Consider the following 22,603-nt stretch of genomic DNA (forward strand, 5'->3'; position numbering starts at 1 on the left):
TGCTCATTTTTTTCCATGTCTTTTTTTATTTATTTATGTATCAAATGAATTGTATTTGAAAGATGAAAATTATGAGTCTGTACACAATGTATACTAATTTTGTTCATAATCAAATTATAATATTATTGCCTGTTAATATATTTAACTAACGGCTGATTTCGAATTTGAAAAAAAAAAACACTTTGTGCACTCTCAATATATTTATTCAGTTATTAATGTATTTGTAAGTGTTAGTCAACAAAAGATTCCACGTAGATATCAGTTTTTTCATCATAATATTTTATGTGAAATCATAAGGTATTTGAGAATATTAAAGGTTTTTATGATGACGGTTCCTTTTGGAGAGCACAATGCAACAATTCTATGTGGAGCCATTTTTAAGATGGGACATCATAAATTTTTTATTTTATTATATTTATTTAAATAAAAGTATATATTATGACTTTTGTATTCCTGGTGAAATAAAATAATTGGTTTCACAAAACTAAAGATGTGGGTTTGGAAAAGTGTGTTTGAAATCTCTAGTTTCCATTTATATATATATATATATATATATATATATATATATATATATATATATATATATATATATTTGTAATATTCTATTTAATAGACGAAAGTTATTGAAAAAAAACGATTTGATATTTTGAGTAACACTAGATAGAGAGTACAAAAGAATCACCATTACAATCATCCGAACTTTACATTAGGGATTTTCAAAGACTACTCAAAATAGAATACTAAAACAAAACACAAGAAATTCTTATAAAAGGGTGCTCAAAGAAGGAAACTAGCTATAATGACTAAGATAAACAGCAATATCTCCCTACACCGAGTCCCGAGTCCAGATCAACAGGTGCCTCATCATCTGCTCCCACCAATAATGGTGATTATCGCAAAAAGAAAAGCCAAACAAGATACAAAACACATATAGAAAGGTAAGCTAGTGAAAATAATTTTTAACAGTTAAATAAACAAGTATGATACACAAGCAACATACAACCAAAAAATAATTCACATGCTTATCTTCATCTAAACAATTAATTGACTCTCCACTCGATTATCCGAATTATGCACTTGATATAGAATTCTAAAAGAAGTATGCACCTATGTTGGTTTCTAAACTCTACAGAGTCTAGATACAAGAGGTTATCACCTAACCACACACAAGGTTAATCCCATTATGCCTTGGGCCCAGTGGCAGATGTTTGTGGTGGCAGGAGGGGCCATGGCCCCCCCAAAAATTTGAATTTTTTTTTTAAATTTTAGGTATTTTAAATTTTTTTATATTGTAGATATTAGATGATATATTATAGATATTAGATAATATATTATAAATTAATGATGACTAAATTAAATATTTTATTTCTTTTATAAATATAATAATTAATGTTAATAAATAATAAAATATAAAATCAAACATAATAAAGAATAAAGAATAAAAAGATTTATCAAGATGTTTTTATTATTATTGTTCATTATGGTTTGAGCTTCTTATAAATCGTTTTCATTTCTTATTCTCAAATTTTTCCTTTTGTTTTTTAAGAGAAAAATATCTATTTTTTTGCTCTTATTTCTCTTCGTTCTCTTTCATTCACGAGAAGGAAAAAAATGAGGTAATTCTTTCATCTTACTTTAATAATTTATTTAATAAGTCTCTTTTATATTAATTTTTATTTTATGAATATAGAAGTAAAAATATGTTACTGTGTGTTTTTTTATAACCGGGTTTTAACCGTGGTTCATTATATGACTTGAGTTTCTCATGAATTGTTATCATCTCCCATTCTCAGCTATTTTCTTTTGTTTCTGAAGAGAAAAAGATCTACTATTTTTGCTCTCGTACATAAGTTGTTGTCTTCCATTCTCGAAAAAATAAAGGAGAAGGTAATTCTCCCTTGTATCACATGATAGTGAAATATTAGTTTAATAATTGTATATTAATTTATTTAATGAGCTTGTATATTAATTTTTTGTTTTATGAACATAAAAGAAAAAAATATTGTAGTGTGTGTTTTTTATAACTGGATCTTAAGTGTGGTTTGATTATCATTGAATTTTCTCTTGGTATTTACGTCTTTCAGTTTTTTAATACATTATGAAAAATTATTTTTTAGTCTTTTTTTTTAAATAGGTATACAAATTCAACTCTTCCGTATATTCATTTGTAGTCTTATTTCTTTTTTAGTTATGATTATATTAAATTATGTATTCATTTTTATTATATTAGTGACAATAATTAAATATATAAATTTTGAACGTATTATTTTGGCTCCCCCAACAATGTTGGTTAAGATTTGTTGTTGTTTGGGCCCAAACATGTCCCAAGACTAGAATCTCTTATCACTCTCACCATATAATTTATTCTACTTTATATGGGTGCGAACGATTATCAGAATTCAAAATATCTTCCTTTGTCTAGACATCTCATGTATTAAGGCATACACTAACCACCTCATCACCAAGAATTTTCCTTGAAACTCTTTCATCATCAACATTCCACATGTTATCTTAAAATAATTATCATCCCATGCTACACACATCAAGTACATGTCAAAAAAATGCCACATCATTCATGCATAGGTTCATACATCATATTTATAACATTAACTCAGTCAATCACAAGTTAGAAAAGGAATTAACATTTTGCGGCAATTCTCACTTAAGTTAGACTGCTCGCTTAATCTAGACTGACTCGCTTAAGCTAAAAATTCTCGTTTAAACTAAAATTCGAATAGAGAGCAAAGTGAAGTTCTACTATTCTCGCTTAAGCTGAGAATTCTCGTTTAAGCTAGACTGATCTCGCTTAAGCTAGAAAATATTGCATATTGCATAAGCTAAACTGATCTCGCTTAAGTTAAAAATTATTGCTTAAGCTAGAATAGCATGTTTTCACTGGTTTCAACATGCAAAAACCAAAAATCCCAACCAACAAAACTAAAAAAACACAACCACGAACATCAAACCAACATTTTAAACATGATTCAAGACCAAAAACATGCAAGACACTTAAAAAAATAGTAAAGTCTTAGCTTCCCTTACCTTGAATGGCGCTAACACGAGGGGAAGAAAGCCCCAAGTGGAAAGCACTGGAAAACCCAAATAGAATCTAAGAAGCTGACATGCAAGAACATAGGGGAAGAAAACATGAGACCTTGATCGAGCTCAGATAGAGATGAAACTTCAGAGGCGAAAAATGAAAGAGTGCGAAGTTGGGGTTGACTTATCAGGAGAAAGGGAATGTTCAGTTCGTTTCGATCAGAACTCCGCAAAAGTTCCAGTTTCAGTCTCTGCTTCAAGAAGTGGTAGAAACTGAGTTAGAATTGAAAAAAAAATATGTGGAATAGTGGCTGGAAAGGGGTGAGTTTGAGAGAAAAAAAGGAAACTGAGAGAGAAAAAGCTAGAATGAAGAAACTGAAAAGTTTTATGAATAAGGAACATGTGACTAAGTTGAACCCCTTTTAACTAAGGTTGGGCCCAAAATCCTGAATTAAAAATAGACCTTTTATATATATATATATATATTAAAATGGTTTTATATTTAATTGATGCAGAATTTTCAATACTTCTTTTATAGTTTTATAACGAGTGGAACAATAAATCTAACAAATATAAAATTTTGTTAGGACAAATTCTAATTCATATAGTTTTAATATTATGTAAATTTTAAGTCTAACCCAATCTTACAAAACTGATATATAAAATAAGGTTTGCATCTACATGTATATTTTATCTCTAATTATGTGAAACTTCTAATATATAAACATAATTAATTTTAAATTGCACTTTTTAGAGGTACATTTTGAACTTTTTTATTAAAATAAATTAAAAGAATTAATTATGTTTTATTTAAAAAATTAATATCATTTTTAATTTAAAATCTTAAAATTTGATATTTATAAATCTTTGTATTTTATCACTCGATATTTTTATTTTGATTCTATATGAAACAATTTTTTGGTCAATTGCCCCATTACAATAATAGTATGACAAGTAATCACACCAATTACCACCTCCACTCACATGCTCCCAACAAACAAATTTAAACATAGCCATATTGTTTGGGTTCTAAAGGATAAACGAATACAATGTTATCTTTATCTTAAATTCATTAAAAAAATAAAAAATAAAAAACTGAAACAGACAGATCCACGTACATAAGTCATTGGTTCATCTTAAGTATATTACAATAAAATCCTTAATTAGAAACTAATTTAAAAAAAAAAATAGTTAGTAATTGTAGTAACCAATTTAGATATTCATTCACAAAATTAAAAATTATTGGTTACTAAAATAATTACTACTATAAATAAAAAATTATAATTGGTTACTAAATTAGTCACTAATTAATTAGAGACCAATTTAAAAATTAAGTTATTTTAGTAGTTAAAACCTAAATAACTAACTTTTAGTGACCAATATCCTTTGATAGTCAAAACTAAGGTAATTAATTTTAAAGACCAATTTTGTGACTAATTATAATTTTTTATTCATAATAATGACTATTTTAGTAACTAATAACTTTTGATTTTGTAAATTAATATCTAAATTGGATACTATAGTTACTAATCATTATTTATTATTAAAATCGATCACTATTTAAAAATTTTCTTGTAGTGACAACTTGACTTTTTTTTATTCTTATTATTTTACGACATGAATATCAAATTCTCATAGTATTAAGTAAGAAGATATTTGATAGATTATAAAAAAAAAATCCTTAATTATTAAGTATTATGCTTTTGAAAGTAGTGATCTAAAAATGTTATTGTAATTGTTCTGGTTTCAACCATCTATCTTTAATAGATCGGTCAATTAGGTTTCTGTAAAGATACTTTAACATTTAAATAAATTTTCAGTTTCAATTAATTTACTAAATGCAGATCGTAAAAATTACCAACTACCTTACCTATATTTAGATAGAGCGTTTTTAATGGTTGTTTTTTTCTCTTTTGTGAGGCCTAATTATGATCAAGATACCGTAACCTTGTTTATGGGTCGTATGTTTCTAATTATAGTCTTGAATCTCTCAATATTAAGTATAAAAGTACATTACATAATAATAAATTAAAATATGTTTTGTTTCCCTAATATTATAATCAGATTAATAATATTTTCAAGTAATAAAAAGTTGAAGAATTTTTTTTGTATCAAAATTGTTTATGATAAATAAAAGAAACTATGGTAGCATATAAAAGAACAAAAACTGATGTCAAAGCTTTTATTAATAGAGTTTTCAACGCGTCATGTATAATGATGTTAACTTCCATTAATGGAGTTTTCAGCGTGTGATGTATTAGTCTTTAGTGAAACGTGTTTAATAATTATATATATATATATATATATATATATATATATATATATATATATATATATATATATATTTGTAGGTACATGTATCCACACATAATGTACGTTATTTTATACAAATATTTTAAAATAATTAATTCAATTTAATGTATATAATTATTAACCTAAAACTTGGATAAATGTTTTAATGTTTTTAATAATTTGGTGGTTTCTATATTAATTAAACATTAATAATAGTTCGATGTACATAAGTAATTATTTATATATAAACTAGTATACCTACGTTACACTCTTACTGAAAAAAATACAAATACACATATGTCCTTTTTATATTTTCAAAATATCATCTTTCAAACAAATATCATTATTAGTTGTTAATCTATCCTTAAAGTTATTATTATTATTATTATTATTATTATTATTATTTAAAATAATTTATATATTGAAGAAAAACATGTCATTTTAATAATTTTTTTTAAAAAAGTCACATATTTATTGCCATTCTTATGTAAAACATATATTTTGTTTTCCTTACATACAAACATTAAATACTATTAATCATATATTTATAATATAATTTATTTGAAGTTAATCATCTCACCTCTAATGAAAATATAAGAAATATATATTTTATATTTTTAGATAATTAAATTATATCTTTTTATCTTAACTATGTTTTAAGTTCTTAATAAATTTGAAAAGTTTCATATCAACTAAATCTCTGATAAATTTTTGAAGTATATTGTATATTGAGTATTTAATAGATTTAATTTTTTAACCGTAAAAACTCATTTAAAATAATTAAATTTGTTGAATACTCAATATACTAGAAAAATTGACCATGATTGAAAGTTTTTAATTTTATTATAAACTTAAAAGATAATTAAGTCTACCTTTATTTTAATTCAATATTTTTTTAAAATTATTAAATTTGGATATTAGCTAGGAAATGTTTAGTATTATATGCAAAAAGAAAAATATTATTTCAAAAAATTAGTAAATGAGTCCCTGAAATGCTATAAAATGAAGAAGAAATATTTTACCAAATAATAATAAACCGTTTTTTAAGTTATGTAGCAAACTAAAACTTAAAAATTTATTAAAAGAAGTTAGAATATGTTTAAACAATTTTTTCTGTAAGAATTTTTAGGAGAAAAAGAAAAGAAATTTTTTATGTTAAAATTTATTTACGTATAAATTAAAAAAAAAAATTATGAAACATAATCTACTTTAATTTTTTTTGGAGAAGCTCATCTTTTGTATTTTTATTATTCTCTGGTAAAAATATTTACGGAGAAGTTTGATTTTCTATATATATATATATATATATATATATATATATATATATATATATATATATATATATATATATATTAATCTTTTAATTTTTTTAATACTAAATATTAAATAAGTGAATAAAAACTATTAATTATATATTTATAACATCAAAATTAAATTAATTACTTATTTATCACTCAAATTTTTAATCTAATAACCATCACTCCTAATTATGTAGAAAATAATATTATCTATTTTTGTATTTACCAAGATATTAATTGATATATAATTAAAATTAGGTTGTCCTCATTCTTTACCAAAATCTCAATTTAGTTCTCATATTTTTATCAGTCTCAATTAGGTTCACATCTTTGTAAATAAGTAACAATTAACTGTGTTTGTTTCATATTAAACGGAAAAGACCTAATTGTTACTAATTTACAAAAATATGGACTTAATTGAGACTAATAAAAATATGAGGACCAAATTGAGATTTTGGTAAAAACGATGACTAACGAAATATTTTAATCTTAAAATTAATATTTTGTTCTAAACCGGTAACTGATAGATAGGAAATAATTTTTTTCAAAAATATAAATGACTGTGTGAAATATCTTTAATCATCAAAATATAAATAGTACCTGATATATAATTTTCATATGTAAAGTCTTAAATTATTATTTTTTAATTAATTCCATTTTCAATTTTTTTTTTAATTTAGGACATCTCTTAGATGAAATTTAAACAATAGTCTCTCATATATTATATTATACCCTTAGGTACTTTAACACTGTTTCAATTTTCTTTTGTTTTATATTTTGTTTTTGTTCCAATCTCATATTTTTTTTCTAGTCAAATATGATATTTTTAACAGTTATAAATTACTGATTTAGTTATTACTAAAATTAATATCTATAAAAAAGTCATAGACATTAAAAAAACGACAATTTATTAAAACAAATGAAACAAAAAAAAAACATAAAATTTTATAATGTTAGTTAAATAAATTTTTCAACTCATATTCATGAGAGAAAAAATAAATATAAGTCAACTTAAATTGCTTTCACAAGTTAAAGAACTCATACACATAAAACTTCATCATAATTTTTTATGAGATAAATATCTCTTTTTACCTTTTTTAGAGTATAATTTTGAGAATATATATACTTATTAAATCTCAACTAATCTTAATCAAAAATTTCTTTTGAAATCTAAAAATAAATCTCTACTAAATTTTAGGGTGATAGTTCAAGGGACCTTCCTTGATTTCTTCAAAAGTTAAAGTTATACGGGTCAATAAATACATACTGTCAAAGAAATTGAATTATATGTATTAAAAGAATAACTTGCATTTATTACTTATAAACGTTATCCATTATTATAATAATGAAGTAACTTCCACATTCAAGCATCCCGGTTACTCTCAAATATTTATTAATGTTTTGAAACTAGATAATAAATAGGAATAAATATGTTCTTTAATAAACGAGTGAAGGCAAAGACAAGGAACTGTTTAATCATAAAGAAGTTGCTGAGTTGGAAAAAAAAAGTATTACGAGGGAGTGAAAAAAAAAAGAAAAATACTAAAACTAAAACACAGGTATGAAAGAAATAGCACAGCCACTGTGCATCGAACACGTGCAGCAATGAGTGTTAGTTGTTTGGGTTCTCCACTGAAAGTGAATGGGAATTGCACACTACTCTGAGTCCGTCACAGTAGGCCCCACAATTTTTCTATGTTATTATCTATAATATTTTTATTACTTTATTCATATTTTTTGACTATAAATAAAGTATCAGGGACATCTCTGTACAACACAGACTCTTATTCTCTCAGTGTGAATGGTGAAGAAGCAATAACTTCATAGGTATTTAGAGAGTGACAGTGGTAAACCCCACAAGTTATAGGGAGTTTAGTTTTATAGCTTCTTGTGCTAAACTTGTAAGTTTTTCTTTCAACTCTTTCTTGGTTTCTGTTTGTTTTTTTTTTTTTTTTCTTTTGGAGTTTTTCTTGCATGCATGCTTGTTAATTTTGTAAAAATATAATTTTTCTTATCTTTTATGTCAATTGTAGAGAAAGCGTGGTAAAGGGATGAATGGGGTTGCTACCAATATAAAGAGAAAATATTTTTTTGACAAAAAAAAAAACAATAATTTGACAAATGGATGAAATGAAATGATTATAGAAGGAAAGAAAAAGTTATTTGAAACAAGGAAATACAATCTTTTACGGTAAAATAGTTTTAATAAAAATAAACTTTTTTAATAAAAAAAAATAATGAAAGGTAATGTAAAGTAAGAGTAAAAAAAATTAATATCAAAGTAAATTTTATTTATATTTATATAGACAAAGGATTTTTATTTTTGAGTTCAAATTTATTTTTCAATTTTATCTTTTAGATTTAAATAATTTTTTTTCCAATTGTACTGTTTAAGAAATTATTTCTTTAACTTTTTTTTAATTTAACCATTTTTTAAAATTTAATTATTGTTTAATTATAAAAGTACCTATAAAATAAATAAAATCCTTTACAATAAAATTATAAAATTTATTTATATAATAATAATAATAATTTTATTATTATTTATATTATCATACAAAAATTGGGTAACATGTTTTTCATTCGGGAAAAGAACGTTAAACGAGTGAACAATCTTGACTGATAAAATATCATTTGTTCTCATGTAAATTAGGAGCGATTGTAGAAAATTGTGTTTAAACGAGGGATTGGTTTTAGAAAAGGGTTTTTATGAAATGGATTGGCGGAGTCTTCTAACATGGATGTATATACAGTTTTTTTGTTGTTGAATTTTGTTTTTCTGATCAATTCTCAATTCTCAGAATTGTCCATTTTTTCCCCTCTTGATACGTCATGATCCAATCACGAAAACATCTCAATTTTAATTTTTTGGATGTTTGTGTTGATTTTTTTTTGTTAGGGATGTGATTATGGTTAGTGGCGGTGTTCATGGCTGTGTATTTAATATCCGCACTAAATTCTGGAAGCGTTTGGGTCTGACTTTACTCTCGATGCTGTATTGATCTGCGTAAAATAAACTCTAATTTAGGTTGGTCGGTTCGAGAGTTAGAAAGTATTTTTATTCACGGACAATTGTTTTGTGTGTCAGAATTCAGAAATGTGATTCGGAATTGCAAAAACATTATTCAAGCGTAACAATGACTATTAAGAATGATTAATGTGTTGCCTGTGGTTTTACCTTTGATATAAGGCGTTTGTTTGCATGTTTGTTAAGAGCACTTCTATATTTTATGGTACTGTGGCATGTGGTGGTAGTAAGAATTTTGTTCCAAAATGGATGTTATTGAACTGACCAAGGACTATTTCACTTTAAATTTTGTGTGTTTTGAAGGGTTCATCTGCTTCAAAGGACAAGACAAACTCAAGTGAAGAGGAGAACAAAGGGGCTTGTGATACTTTAACCTCCATGGATGTCTCAAACAAAAAGGGTTCCCAGGAAGGAGATGCGCCAAGAAAGTTGTTCAAACCTTCAAATGATCCCAAAGAGGAGGGTGGCCAAGAGAATGAACAAAACCATGAAACTGAGATTCCTGACAAGACCCCACGTATTGGAGAACTGTACAAGGATCTCTCTATCAATGTTCTCCTAAAACTGTCAAGGTCTGATTATGGTTTAGTTGCTGCATTGAACAGTAGTTTTCGAACTCTGATTCGGAGTGGAGAACTGTATCGGCTGAGGCGGGAAATGGGTGTGGTAGAGCATTGGATTTACTTCTCTTGCAATCTCCACCAATGGGAGGCATATGATCCAAACCGTGAGCGGTGGATGAAGTTGCCAAAAATGCCTCGTAACGATTGCTTTATGTGTTCGGACAAGGAGTCTTTGGGTGTTGGTACTGATCTTCTTGTTTACGGAAGGGATGTATCGGCTCCAGTGGTTTATGGATATAGCCTTTTGACCAACACCTGGTCAATTGCTGTAGAAATGAACATTCCCAGATGCTTGTTTGCATCTGCAAGCATTGGAGGAATAGCCATAGTGGCTGGTGGTGTTGACCCAGTGGGTAATGTGTTGAACGTAGCTGAGCTTTATAACTCAGACACCAGAAAGTGGGAGACTCTCCCAAACATGCATAGAAAAAGGAGGATGACTTCTGGTGTATTCATGGATGGGAAATTTTATGTGATTGGTGGGATTGCAGAAGACAACAAAACTGAGTTAACCAGCGGTGAGGAGTATGATCTGGAGAGGAAAACATGGCGTGAAATACCGGACATGTTTCCTCCGCGAGGTGGAGAAGTCAATATAGGAGCTCCTCCTTTGGTTGCAGTTGTAAACAATGTGTTGTTTTCTGCAGATTGTAACCAGCATATAGTAAGGAGATATGAGAAAGGGAGTAACAAATGGGTAACCATTGGAGATCTTCCTGAGAGAACATCCTCTGTGCATGGATGGGGAATAGGATTTCGGGCATGTGGGAATCGACTAATGGTTATTGGTGGACTTACGGCTGAGAGTGCAGGTGTGACTGAAATCAATTCTTGGATCCCAGGTGAATATCCACTGCAGTGGAACATCCTTGGCAGAAGACACATAGGGAGTTTTGTCAGCAACTGCGCAGTCATGGGATGCTGAGGGCCTTTTCTTTTCATGTTCTTGCTTATTTAAAATCATAGACTTTTTAGTAGATGTTTATTTATGTTCTTCTAAAGTTGGTATTTTATAGTTGGTGTCAGTCTTTTCCTTTTAAATGACCATTACAGCACTTTGAAATGTTATATCATGCAGCTCAGATGCTGATCCTGGTAAATGTAATTGTAATTGGTCTCCATTTCATGTTGTTTTCTTAATCATTTTCTCTTCTAATCTATCTATCTATGAACGCACTCTCCCAATGGTTAATCTTTTCGGTGAAATCATGCCCTAGACTCTCACTTAAGGGTTCTTTGAGCCTGAAGCAAGGACAATGCACAACTTTGCACAAAATTTTAACCTTTTACTAACTACTTGATCATAGAAACTTTGGTACCATATAAATGATCAAACTTAAAATCCTAGTGAGGAATGAGGACTCATGAATTGATTTATTTTATCTCTAATTACATTTTTTTTTATCTTTCCAAACCTTACACTCTGTCATTATTTCACTGTTTGCTCACTGTTCAACAAAAAACACTCTTTGTAAAAGTAATTTCACGTCCTTGTGTGTTAGATAACAGTGTTAGTTGCTCACTCAAACCGCTGTATCATTCTGTTTGTCAATAATCAATTTTGTTCTACTTCAGCTAAATAGTCTATTCAACTGAGGAATTTCAAGGTTCAATCCGATTAACGATAAAATACCAGGAAATTAAAGGTTACAGACTAATAGGTCAGACTTTTTAGCTTCTGCTGAATGAATTTCAGGATTTGAACTTCGTTCTTGCTTGAATGATTGAATTATTGAATTATCGTACGAGGATCTTCACAGTGGAAAAAGTAATTGGGCTAGTTCTTAGTTTTCTCTTATGTCTCACCGTAAGCTTTTGAAGGTCTTGTTATTAATTACCTTCATTTGGGGATATATATTGATCTAATTTACTAAATGTCAAATCTAATATATTCCATATTAGGGTGTGCCATTAACATACATGGATTTTTTATACAGTATCCACTTGAATTAAATTCACAAACACATCCACTTGAAGACAATAATTTTAGAGAATATTATTTTAGTTTATTAACTTTGAATCTTCCTTTTAAAAATCTTGTGAAACTTTACTTTCTTTCTCTGTACTTGTTGGTACTTTTTATTGGAATTTAATGCACGATTTACATTTATGTGAATGGGGTGTTGTTTGAAGGTGTTAAGTAATTTCAAAAACATTTTATTTCTTTTCCATAATCTGTCAATGTATAGGGTGTAATCCAGGGATTCCAAAGTTGTAAAATTTAGTGGCAGATTAAGGAAGCTGTTTTTAAGGAAATCAGATTGAGATTGTTTATGTAATTTAAAAAATTGCATGTGTAGTTATAACTTCTATACAAGCGACTATATGTTTTTAGAACTTATATTAGTAGTCAGTTTGAAAGATTTTTTTGCAAGCTTTCTTAAAAAGATTAAATAACATGCTATGTATCTGTAGTCAATAAACCAAACACATGACAATGCATGGAATTACACTGCTAATCAATTTGTATTAACATTAGAAATTACAAAACTTTTTCAATCTTCTTTTATTTTTTTCAGTGGCTGGTGCTGATTCATACCAATTGCCATCTTTATAACTTGTTTGGAAGGTTTGTGCTGACAAATAAATATGTGCATGTATGAGAGAAAAACAATATTTTTTATATGACCATTTGAAATAAAGCAGTTTTTTTCAGAAACTTTAGTTTCTAGTTTAATTTTTCCTCTCACCATGGTGGTTATGAATTATCCTCTGACATGATCAGATGTCGTGGGTCTATTGATTTTCATGCAAGGACACATCTTCAACCAACATCATTTGGAATTCTTGATATTTTTTTAATTTTAATTTGGTTCTAATATTTTAAGAATTGATATAATTTAATTTTTTTATTAGATATTTTTTAAGAAGATCAAAATCTTTTTATTAAATTTAATATTAAAATTAATTACATCAATAAAGTAAATTATTCTTATTCACAATTTTAATTTTGAAAAAAGAAACATTAATATTTTTAAAAAATTTAACAAAAAAAACTAAATTATATCAATTTTAAAAATTAATGTCAAACTAAAACTAAAAAAATTTACAAGACCAATTTAATATTTTTAACTAAAATGATAATTAAACCAAAATAAATTTTATATAAACAAATAAAAACATTGTACTTAATTTTTTCATAATAATAAAAAATAATAAAATTGTTATTGTCATTTTTATAATTATAAAATTAAATATAAATAATTTTTATAATTGTACTGTAATTATTTTTCATTTATTATAATTATATTTAAAAAAATCAGTCAATTTGAAAAAAATAATTAAACTAAATAAATATTCACTTAAAAAATTAATAAAACAATCTTTTTAATTTTAAAAAAATATTTAAAAAGTAAAATAAAAAATGAATATAAACAAAATATTTTTTTTAAAATATAAATATATAAAAAAATTTAAAAATACTAAATATATTAAATATATTAAATTTAAAATAAATACATTCAAAATTATATAAATATAAAAAAGTTTGGTACTCTCTCTATAAAGATCCCGGTATTTTCATGGTTTGTACAGGACACCTGTCCTGCAGGTGTAGTTCTTGCTTATCTGATAGTGTTTAATAGACTGAGTTGGCTTAGCAGTTATTTTTAAAAAATATGTTTTTTTTATACCAAAAACACAATTTGTCAATCCATTTTTTATGATAATATAACTATTAAATAAAATAATAAATGTAAATGGGTGTATTATATATTCAATTTATGATTTTAGGTCGTTACTCTTGGAGAATGTGTTATAGGAATAAGCATAGAATTTGAAAAACACATTGGTATTAGTACTACAGTTACACCACTGTAAGGCCCACATGGCACACAGAAATAGCCATCTTGGCTGGTCAAGGTATAATAAGTCTTGGGTATAAGGTCCACATCGGGCACAGATATATATTACTAAAATTTTATTGACTTGATAATATTTGTTTAGACTGATATAATTATATTAGTTTAATTTTACTGGTTTATTATTATAATAAAATATTTAATTATCTAATTAATTATTTTACTTTGTTGATGTACTATCTTTAATGTTATCACAAGATTATTAATTATTATCAGATTTTTGGAAAAAAAAATTATTTCAAAACGAAATTTTAATTCATTTAGATCTTTAAATTTAACAAATAAATGAGTATAGTTATTATAATATAATTATATTAAATATTTTTTATATGACAAATATTTTTTATGTTAACATTTAGCTGTTTAAACGATTTGATATGTTATTGTTTTAATATCAAATAAAAATATGTTAAATAATATAAATAATTTATATTATGTTAGTATAGAAAAATTACACGTCAAAAATTTTAATGTAATTAAATTAAAAGAGTTTTATTTATTTATTTTTAAAATTTAAGATAAAAATATATATTAAAATTTTATATAAAAATGAACTTTAATTTTGTGTTAAAAATCCAGAGACATATATATATATATATATATATATATATATATATATATATATATATATTTAACCTTTAAATATATAAAAAATATAATAGTTGTGAAGAAATCATTTTCCTCTTCAGAAAAAGAGCTATGTAAGTGATTTAGATTAGCTACCAGACAAAACACTGTTAAAAAGAAATAGGTCCACTTCATGGGGTCACATATGGGACAAAATTAAAGATAAATGAAAATATTAGTTATAGAGAAAGAAAAAGAAACATTGGAACTCGAAATTTTCACAAAGTATATAACAAGATGTCATGATGGCAGTGGCGAAATTTGCTCGATATTTAAGGGGTATCAAAATATATTTAAAATTTATATATTTAATTTATATATTTAATTATGGATCCGTAAGATTATTTAACTTCATAATAATTGAATCAATACTAAACTTTTTAGTTATATTTTATTTTTAATGTAAATAATTATATCGTCAGCAAAAAAATTCATCTTCCGTTTTATTTTACAGTCTTATTTTGATAATTTTCATCTTTCTGATTGTAGAAACAAGAAGAGTTAAAATAAGACGAGACAGATTAAAAAATCAATCAAGTAGATGTAATTGACTTCCTATTTTTGTCAAAGATTGATTTTTTCTATTTTCTTTCTCACAGTAGTTTCCATTTTATCACTTTTAAATAATTAATTTATTCTTTTATTTCTTCATCAATATACTTATGTTTTAAAAAAAAAATACTAAAAGATAATTTATCATAATCTAAATAAAAATTGTGATATGTAATTAATAAAAGAAAAATATATGATAATCAAGTCACAATTAAAAACCAGTTATTAAAAAACACTTAGTGCATTGTTTTTTCTTCGATATTTATAAAAATGAATATACCAAATGCTCGTGAGATAAAAAATAATATTAATTATTAAACTAATATTTCACTATCAATTAAGAAAAAAAGAATTACTTTTCTCTTCAATAATAGAAGAAAGCATACAAAAATGAGAGCACAAAATAATAAATTTTTGTTCAACTTTCTTTTTTTCTTCATAAACAAAAGAAAACAAAACAAGTAAAAGTCTAAACTTGTGATATTTGATCTCGTGAGCCTGCCCTTGAAGCTTCCTTAGTCTAAACATTGATGCTAAAATTTAACCTCTTTATATAGTCTACTAATCCAAAGCTTAACTTTCCTCGCTCATCGATCTACTTCATACAACAAACCTATATTCTTGAGACAAAAAGTTATCTCAAAAGCAGGTCAAGTTGACGTTGAATCTGCATTCCTCTATCACTATAAACACTAAACGCAAACCACAGAGGTGCAACAAAACAAACATGGACACAAACAGCAAAACTCTAACATCTATTGATAGCCAAAACTTTTATCTATCTCTCTTATTTTCTCAAACCAGTAAAATTAAGAAAGGAAAATAATCTTTGATCTAGTCATGAGTGTGCACCCTCATTACTTTATCAAGATGTTTTTTGTTCTTAATACTTTCGGTTTCAAAGACAAACTCTACTAAACTCGAACTCCAACACAGAAAAGATATGACAAACCCACAACCCTCAGGTCATCCTAAGGACGAACTGCTCTGATACCATAAATGTAACATCCCAATTTCAGCAGCTTAAAACTAATAAAAATAGGGAGTTTCATCATAGTTCCAAAACAGATAATCCAGTGTACCCAATATATTAATACAGTCTTACAAAAGGTATGACTATAAAAATATATCACTTATACACTTAAACTAAACTAATAAACTTTGTACTACCGATCACTGCTAAAGCTTCCACTGGAAACCTCCTCTTCAACACTAACACGATGGCTCTTCATCCTCCGGAAGTGCCTTTGACACTGCAACCATATCTGCTCCCACCGAATAGGTGATCATCGCAAAAGGAAACATACAACACAAGACAGGAACACAAAAAGCAAGGGTAAGCTAATCTGATTAAGGAATCATGCAGTTCAATTATAAACAGAAACCATGCAATCTTTCTCATTATCACCATAATCATATAGACCACCACAACACATTTACATGACTCTAGACTCAATATCTGGATTATGTAAGCGACATCGGATCTCTTGGTGGCTTGCACCTGCGACGGTTCCCAAACTCTGCAGAGTTTGGACACAAGGGGTTATCACCCAACCACTCCCAAGGTAAGTCCCATCACCTCTATGGCGGATCGGGTCCATAGACCAGGACCTCCTGCTACTCCCCCCGACGTAATCCATCATACTCTACATGAGTCTTAATGGTTACTAGAAGCGTCAGGATACCAACCAAAATTGAGTCCTTATGTCCTTACATACACTAAAACATTCCTCTTAGAATTTCCCTTGAAATCCTAGTTCAACCACTTCTTCTCATATTCCAACTTCATGCAATTTCACCACACATATTACCAGTCATAACAATTCATGCATATCATAACTAAGTTCATATTTTAACATTCAAACATAGCTTCATCCATTAGAAACAAAGAAATAACACTCAACTGCAGGGGTTCTCGCCCAAGCTAGAAGGTCTCGCCTAGGCAAAAAGGCTCTCTCGCTTAGGCGAGTCATTCTCGCCTGAGCGAGGCTCAAAACAGAGAACAACCCAAACTCTGGGCGAATTCTCGCTCAGGCTAAGTTGTCTCGCTTAGATGAGAGTGACTCTCGCTCAAGCGAGACTGGCTCGCCTAGGCGAGATCTCGCGCAGAAACAGGGGATGAGTTTCTAGTGTTTTCGCTCAGGCGAGAGCTGCTCGCTTAGGCGAAAATACCAGATTCTCAATCTGTTCTCACATGCAACAGCAAAGAAATCTAGCACAATCCAAGCATACACTCAATTACGCAATTCAAGCACTCATACAACAATCAATCATCCAATTCAAAGTCATCAGAATGATTTCTAGATGAAATTCAAGTAAAACAGTTAGCTTCCTTTACCTGTTATCATGTTTAGACAACTTTATAAACGTTAACGCCTTAAAAACGTCAACACCTCTAACTCCACAAGATGCTCTATCTACACATAGAAACATCACAAGAACGATCAGGACATACCGTTATGATCGCTGATCAGCAGAGACTCATACTGATGATTAAAACGTCGCATGCAAGCGAAAGAGGACTTGCATGCAATAGAAAACAGAAAAAAGACTAAAAAAAAGAGCGAAAACTCAACTTGCGCGAACGGAGAAACTGATCGGTCCAATTTGAAGAGCTCACCGAGAGGATCAATCCTACGGTCTCGGTTCTTCAATCAGACGACCAGAGAGACAGAACCTCTAGAGAGAAGTCAGAGAACTCTAGAAAAGTGGTTTTTAGAGAGATGGTGTGTTTTAAAATAATAAAACTCGTTTATAACAATTCTATTTATACTAAAACCTTTTAATATTAAAATAATCGAATCTCACTATTTTTAAACCACTATCACTTTTAAAACGCCATTTTCTAGGGTCTTACAAATCACGATGATTATAATTTCTTGATTTTATCATTGGCATTTAACTTTAGAAACTTTGCGAAATAAAAAATTTATGTTTGAATATGAAAAATATAATTATTAATTTCTTAAATTTCATGTAAATTTAAAGGATAATATTTAAACATGTTAGACAAGTCAAATTTATCAAAAGTAAGTCAAATTCATCATTTTGACTGTATGATATGGGTATTAAATATACTTTCAGATGTTATTGAAATTTGTCTATGTGTTCGTATGGGTATTTTCTAATGGGATATAATTTACAGAAGATACGAATACAATTTAAAATAACCTCATGAGATATAAATTCAATATTTCTTAAATATAAATAATAATAATAAATTGCAACACTTTAAGATGCGTTTGTCATAAATGATCTATTGTTAAAAGGAGTTTAAGGAGATGAATTTGCGAGTAAGTACATACTGTGTTCGTATTTAAAGATCTGGAATGGATTTATGAAATTTCCCTATCAGAACATCTCGCTTAAGATGAGAAAATTTGAAGGTAGGAAGTAGTTTTTTACATTATTATCCTTGACTTTTTTATCATTAATAATAATATTAATATATAATAAATAATAATATTAATAAAATATAAAAAATACAATAATAAATAATTTTAATAATAATTATTATTATTATTAGTATATTAATAATAATAAATAATAATATTAATAATAAAAATAAATAATAATAATAATATATAAAATTGTAATCTTATATTTTAATTTATTAAAACTTTAATTTTTATCTATTACATAATTCAAAACACTCATAAACTTTCAGAAACTTTATCTCTAAATTTACTCATTTTTACTCGTATATCCTTTTTATCTCTAAATTCACTTATTTTCACTCCTAAATTTTTTAAAAAAAGTATCACACTTTTCATTTTCTAATTCACTTAAATTCATCTTCTTACTCTCCTTCAAATTAATTTTCACAAGTGAAAGCATAAAGATGTTTTAAGGAGAATAAAAGCTCATATCTCCTTATTAGTTCTAACTAATTAAAATTGTTACAAATTTTGAATTAGAATGATTTATTGATCATTGGATTGAGATTTTTTTTATGCTTAATAGGTTCATTAAGGTTGTTATTGAATTGATGGATGGATTTGAAGGAGTGGATTCGAATAGATTTGGAGGTGGATATGTAATTGATTGAATTAAGAAAAAGATTGTGTGATTTGAGTGGATTTGAGATGAAAATATATCAATTTTTTAAGATGTGATGAACATGAGAGATTACAAATTTGTTTATTAGACAAAATTAGATAATTATCATTTTATCTTTATAAATAAATGTGATATAAATTTAAATGTCAGTAGTGAAATTTATGCTAAAATAAAAATGAAATTGCTATTTAAAAAAGTTAAAGATAAAAATTATTATTATTGTTATTATTTAAAATGTTTATATTACTGTTATTATTTAAAACTTAATAGAGAACTGATTGTATACGGGAATTGACTGGTGGCTTCACTACGGTGGTTGCGTGAGAGTTGCAATGGAAGTAGTAAAAAATCTGGACATAGTTTTTAGGCTGGGAGGGAGTAAGAACATTGGGTTAGGATTAAGGATGTAAATGAAGTGAGTAGGTACCGGTAATAACCCCTCGTACTCTATTGTTGGATAAGTATTCGTTTTATATCAATACTCATATGTGTGAATATTTACTATGTGGATATTTACATATTTTTTTAATATTTACGGATAATTATAAGTACTGGAGAGTATTTACAAAAAAGAATTAATATTTAATAACATGTTTTAACCATAGATTTAAATAAAAATACAGCGTATAACATTCATAAATTTTAAACAAAGTGCAAATAACTCATTTAAATAGTATTGAATAACAGTTTAGGCAAAAATGCAGATTTTTTTAAAACCAGTTGATAAAAAATAACATAATAAAAATCAATATGTTAATGTTTTAATCATGTTTATTTATTTATTTTAATTTAAATTAAAGTATAGCGGTACAGGTATCCATGGGCATAGATACTATGATACTCATACCCACCCTGTTAACATGCGGGTATAAAAAATACGTGTACCCGCTATCCGCGAATATCCATTTACAATATTCATCTCCTACACTTTGTGAGTTTTATCCCGTGGCGTAGCTGAGAAGGCTTGTAGGGCGCCATAATACCCCAAATTTTAATTTTTTTTTAAATATTTTTAATATATTTTCTTATAATTTTTTGGATTGATTTTTATTTCTTTTAAAAAATATAATATTTAATATTAATAATTAATATAATAAAAAATTAAATATAATAAAAAATAATAAATTTATTGAAATATTTGTCTTATTCTGTCTCCTTTTAAGTCCCTCACACATTATATTCATTTACTAGTCTTGTATATCTTCTTTTGTTTTTTTATTTTAAAAAAGAATAGAAAGTTAGAAAGTTAGACACAAATTCATTCTCTTCGCTCTCATTTTTCCTCTAAGATAAAAAAAAAAAAGTAACTCTCTCTTTTGTCTCTTGATAGAGAAATATTAGTTTGATATTTGGTTTTTTCTTTTCATGTTATGAGTTTTTTTGTATATTTTTTTTTTATGAATATGGAAAGAAAAAGTTATGTTCTATATGTTTTTTCATACCCATTTTTTATATGTGAAATGATTATCACAGACTTTTTTATAGTAATTAGGTCTCATAATTTTTTATTAGATTTTGATAAATTATTTTTTAATCTTTTTTTTAAATAGATATATCGATGAAGAATAAATTAATAGATTCATTTTCTTTTAAGTCATAACAAGAAACATACGTGAAGATGAAAACAATGCAAATTTACTTCTTCACCTATTTTAAACTATTTTCAAGCATGATACGAAGGATTCAATTCTTGAATTAGAAAAATCTTTCTTTTTCTTAAAATTCAAAAAATAATAGGTGGAAGTTTCATATTAATTATTTTGAATTATAGGAGAGAAGTTTCATATTAATTATTTGAAAATTATTTTAAGAAGACGTTATCAAATATGAGAATATTTGGTGAAAAAATAAAATTAGAAAAAAATTTATTGAAAATGAGTTTCATATAAAATATAACTTCAAAACTATCTTTATTTTAAGAAAAATATATAAAAAAATTTCAATATTAAATTATATATAATTTTATTATATTTATAACAATAATTAAATATATAAAATTTGAAACGATACGAAACGAATTTTATCTACCGATACGAAACGAATTTTGTTTACATCTCTGATTGAAATAGAAGGACATTTTCGTGAATTCATATTATTTAACTCACTTTCCCTGCTTTTCTCTTCAATATTGCGAAGGACCAAACGGTGTTCACTTCGCAATTCAACGCCTGCATTTCTTCACATATAAGCTGATCCAAACACGACAAACATTCTCAAATCCGTCTTTGTGCACAGTATTTATCCTGAAACAAACACAGTGATTTTTCGTTTTCAAACAATTGGGATGTCAACTGGACATTAGGAGAGAAAAAAACATAACGTTCTTTTGTAGATATCATTTTTCGTGGTTCTATAAGAAACGCATAACAACAGTAAGATTTTATACGAAAAACATGAATAAACAACTCTTGCAACTTCAAATATTATGAGAATTTTTAATCTCATTACTTGACTTCATATTTCAATGTGTAATTCATAAATTCAAAATTTATATATATATATATATATATATATATATATATGAAATACCAAAATAGAAAAATAGGATAGAAAGGGAAAAGAACAGAAAAACTCACAAAAGTCGATAAAAGTAATTTTTTTTAACCGGAATAAAACATGATTGATCCTGTAATTCATCAAAATTCTTCCTACACCCTACCATACGCTTTCGGAAATTTTTATCCGGAATAGGAATGGGATGAATGTCTTATGATTTTTTTTTCCAGAAATAATCTAGTGTGTAAAATCTGGTTAGATGGGGTGCAGAAAGAAATTTGAAGAAGTAGAGGAACACACAATTGATCATAAAACATATGTTTAGATGTTGGTTCCTATCTTATAACACCTTGATCTTTTGGATGTCGAACAAAATGGACACTATATTAGGGTAAAAGTTAGGGATGATGATAAGATACGGGTAGTAGCTCCTCTGTATCTTATCTGCTGGATAAATATTCATCGTCCCGTATCTGTACCTATATGTGCGGATATTCATTACGCGGATACTCACATATTTTTATAATATCCACGGATATTTACGGGTACCTGTGGATATTTATAAAAGAAAAATTTAATATTTAATAATATATTTTAACCATAAATTCAAATAAAAATACAATGCATAACATTTATAAATTTCAAACAAAGTACAAACAACTCATTTAAATAGTGTTGGATGGCAGTTAACAAAGAAATGAAGATTTTTTAAAACAAATTGATAAAAAA

The 22,603-nt window shown here is 26.8% G+C and overlaps 1 pseudogene across 2 annotated transcripts; it reads left to right on the forward strand.

The window, feature by feature from the left end:
* The first annotated feature begins 8,410 nt into the window (after positions 1–8,410).
* Positions 8,411–11,406, forward strand: LOC114179775 (F-box/kelch-repeat protein At1g26930 pseudogene; annotated as a pseudogene). 2 transcript variants are annotated; one of them, XR_014993686.1, is made up of 2 exons: positions 8,411–8,530; positions 9,961–11,406. The product of XR_014993686.1 is annotated as an F-box/kelch-repeat protein At1g26930 pseudogene, transcript variant X1 (transcript). The 2 variants fall into 2 exon arrangements; XR_014993687.1 differs by lacking the exon at positions 8,411–8,530 and adding an exon at positions 9,221–9,657.
* The last annotated feature ends 11,197 nt before the right edge of the window (positions 11,407–22,603 follow it).

This window comes from Vigna unguiculata, chromosome 3 (assembly GCF_037176805.1).
Source record: "Vigna unguiculata cultivar grain cowpea cultivar isolate G323 ecotype 2 chromosome 3, ASM3717680v1, whole genome shotgun sequence".
Classification (NCBI taxonomy): domain Eukaryota; kingdom Viridiplantae; phylum Streptophyta; class Magnoliopsida; order Fabales; family Fabaceae; genus Vigna; species Vigna unguiculata.